This window comes from Phasianus colchicus, chromosome 4 (genome assembly GCF_987193195.1).
Source record: "Phasianus colchicus chromosome 4, bPhaCol1.hap1.1, whole genome shotgun sequence".
Taxonomy (NCBI): Eukaryota; Metazoa; Chordata; class Aves; order Galliformes; family Phasianidae; genus Phasianus; species Phasianus colchicus.
In genome coordinates this window covers 6,806,660-6,810,354 of record NC_143439.1, presented here as the reverse complement: position 1 = coordinate 6,810,354, position 3,695 = coordinate 6,806,660, and the positions used below count along the sequence as shown (strand labels likewise).

Genomic DNA, 3,695 nt, shown 5'->3' with positions numbered 1-3,695 from the left:
AAAAAGCAGCGGCCAAAGAGTCGGCTGCCCTGCTTACAGGGGGACCCCAGCCACTGCCACCACTGCAAAGGGCCTGGGACTCCGGGGCACTCTCGCTCCCTGGCTTACAGGGCAGCCCCCATCCCCAACGGCCGAGGGAGGCTCCTTCTCTCCCAGTCCGGGACACCTCGACCCACACCCCGCTAACGGGGCGGTCACCGAACACAGGCTGCCAGCCGAGCAAAGCGCTCGCGCACCCTGATCCTGATTACAGGCGGGTGGACGACACCCCTGGAGCCACAGAGCTCGGTTTCCCCCCCAGCGACAGGAACAACTCTCATCAGCCAGGCAGCGGGGCAACACGGCCAAAGGCCGCGGTCGGGGTCCCAGCCCCGGCGATTCCAGGGAGGGCGCAAACCCAACCCCACATCTCGCAGCCCCGTGCCTCTGAAAGGCCGGGGCCACATTCGCGCCCGACTACGGGGGCTCCCTCACAACGCAGCTCACCAAGCACTCACGGGGGGCACGCACAGCCCTGCCTACAGGACGGTACCCCCACATCCCACCCTCTGCAAGAAGCCCCGCGGAGCACGAGGCTCCCGCCAACGCCTGAGTTACAGGCTGGCCTGCCCGGCAGCAGCAGAACATCACCAACCTCCTGTCTTTGGGAGCCTGCGGAGCAACCTCGACCCACCCAGCGGGGAGGTCACCGCACACGCAAGCAGAACCTCAACCTGCGCCCTCTGACGGGACAGGGAGGGGTCGTTCCCATCGGCTGGATGGCTAGAGCAGCTGGCTGCAGTGCCGCAGCCTCCCCACACCTGGTTACAGGGTGGGCGCGCGGGCTGCTCGGGGGACTGAAGGCTCCGCAGCTTGAGACACACGCCCCGAGTACAGGGCTGTCACGCCACCAGCGGAACAGGCGGCCACGCAAGGATAGGCCCAAACCCCGACTACAGGGCGGCCTCGGCCACTGAACTATCACGTGGCTCTGACCCACACTAATTAAAATGGAGGAAGACAGGACACTCGCTGCGCCCGCGGGACTGAGAGGAAACACCCCTTTTGCGGCAAGCACCAAAGTCCTCCATTCCCCCCAGGGAAGTCGAAGCTAAGCTGCAGCCATCTTTCTGGAGGCCTAAAGGGAAAGCTCAGTCACTCCGTCACTCCACAAACACAAACAAGGAAAGGAAGGGGAACGCACACACACAGACAAGACTTTCCAGAAGGGAAGGACAACCCAGCGCAGCCAAACCCTGGGAATAAACCCATAACCGCGGGCAACAGACAAGAGCCTGTGACCTCTCCCTAGGCTGCACGGAGGCCGCAGACCTCAACGTGCCAAGGGGCTTCCCAGAAAAAGCCAAAGGCCAAATGCCGTGACGCGCACCCCGAGTACAGGGCCGTCACATTGACAGGCCACCACCAGGCAACCATGCCGAGGGGCCGGAGGAGGAAGCGGGGCAGGGGAGGAACGGCACTGCCCTGCTTACAGGGCGGCCTCGGGGTCCGGCGAGCTCCATTTCCCACTCAGGTGCGGAGAGGTGGCTTTCGCCCTCCGTTACAGGGGGCCACGCTCCCCAGGCAGCCAAAGGAGCAGCAAGGCAAAAGGCCAACTACAGCAAAGACCCAATCCCTGCTTACAGGGAGGTCGCCCAGCACAAAGCCGGCCTGGTCAACCAAGGCGCCGGCAACGCTCAACTCAAATGTGACTGCGCCCCCGCTAACGGGACAGGTGCTTTGCCCAGGGTGCCTCTCTCCTTCCCCCCCGCATCTGCACGCTTCTGCGCCCTCTTCTTGCTCGCTCCTGCCTCCCGCGTCGTCCCCACGCCGCTCCTTCTTCTTTCTTCTGCAGCAGCTCCTGAAACGTCAGCGGGGACACCGTTAGACCTGCCCAGCGGCAAGCCCACACGCCCCCGCCCCCCACCACCTGAAGAAAAAGGGAAACCCGACATCGCTAAGGAACTCGGCACGCGACCACCCAGCCAACGAAGGCCTTGCATGCCCCCTCCCCAGTCCACCCACCCCAGCAAAAACTCCTTTGAGCAGCTTTGCTCACCTCACTGGCGCACAGCGCGCTTCCAGCCGGTGCTGCGGGGGATCACAGAGGCGGGCAGACTGGGCAAATGGAGCTGGGCACACAAAAAGCAGCGGCCAAAGAGTCGGCTGCCCTGCTTACAGGGGGACCCCAGCCACTGCCACCACTGCAAAGGGCCTGGGACTCCGGGGCACTCTCGCTCCCTGGCTTACAGGGCAGCCCCCATCCCCAACGGCCGAGGGAGGCTCCTTCTCTCCCAGTCCGGGACACCTCGACCCACACCCCGCTAACGGGGCGGTCACCGAACACAGGCTGCCAGCCGAGCAAAGCGCTCGCGCACCCTGATCCTGATTACAGGCGGGTGGACGACACCCCTGGAGCCACAGAGCTCGGTTTCCCCCCCAGCGACAGGAACAACTCTCATCAGCCAGGCAGCGGGGCAACACGGCCAAAGGCCGCGGTCGGGGTCCCAGCCCCGGCGATTCCAGGGAGGGCGCAAACCCAACCCCACATCTCGCAGCCCCGTGCCTCTGAAAGGCCGGGGCCACATTCGCGCCCGACTACGGGGGCTCCCTCACAACGCAGCTCACCAAGCACTCACGGGGGGCACGCACAGCCCTGCCTACAGGACGGTACCCCCACATCCCACCCTCTGCAAGAAGCCCCGCGGAGCACGAGGCTCCCGCCAACGCCTGAGTTACAGGCTGGCCTGCCCGGCAGCAGCAGAACATCACCAACCTCCTGTCTTTGGGAGCCTGCGGAGCAACCTCGACCCACCCAGCGGGGAGGTCACCGCACACGCAAGCAGAACCTCAACCTGCGCCCTCTGACGGGACAGGGAGGGGTCGTTCCCATCGGCTGGATGGCTAGAGCAGCCAGCTGCAGTGCCGCAGCCTCCCCACACCTGGTTACAGGGTGGGCGCGCGGGCTGCTCGGGGGACTGAAGGCTCCCAGATAAAACCAAAGGCCAAATGCCGTGACGCGCACCCCGAGTACGGGGCCGTCACATTGACAGGCCACCACCAGGCAACCATGCCGAGGGGCCGGAGGAGGAAGCGGGGCAGGGGAGGAACGGCACTGCCCTGCTTACAGGGCGGCCTCGGGGTCCGGCGAGCTCCATTTCCCACTCAGGTGCGGAGAGGTGGCTTTCGCCCTCCGTTACAGGGGGCCACGCTCCCCAGGCAGCCAAAGGAGCAGCAAGGCAAAAGGCCAACTACAGCAAAGACCCAATCCCTGCTTACAGGGAGGTCGCCCAGCACAAAGCCGGCCTGGTCAACCAAGGCGCCGGCAACGCTCAACTCAAATGTGACTGCGCCCCCGCTAACGGGACAGGTGCTTTGCCCAGGGTGCCTCTCTCCTTCCCCCCCGCATCTGCACGCTTCTGCGCCCTCTTCTTGCTCGCTCCTGCCTCCCGCGTCGTCCCCACGCCGCTCCTTCTTCTTTCTTCTGCAGCAGCTCCTGAAACGTCAGCGGGGACACCGTTAGACCTGCCCAGCGGCAAGCCCACACGCCCCCGCCCCCCACCACCTGAAGAAAAAGGGAAACCCGACATCGCTAAGGAACTCGGCACGCGACCACCCAGCCAACGAAGGCCTTGCATGCCCCCTCCCCAGTCCACCCACCCCAGCAAAAACTCCTTTGAGCAGCTTTGCTCACCTCACTGGCGCACGGCGCGCTT

The 3,695-nt window shown here is 65.1% G+C and overlaps 1 long non-coding RNA gene across 1 annotated transcript; it reads right to left on the bottom strand.

Moving 5' to 3' along the window:
• Window positions 1-958: 958 nt before the first annotated feature.
• Window positions 959-3,471, bottom strand: LOC149918029 (uncharacterized). The gene is made up of 2 exons (XR_016466306.1): window positions 2,039-3,471; window positions 959-1,840 (listed from the first exon to the last, which is right to left on the bottom strand). It is a non-coding gene; the product is annotated as an uncharacterized LOC149918029 (long non-coding RNA).
• Between the last annotated feature and the right edge of the window lie 224 nt (window positions 3,472-3,695).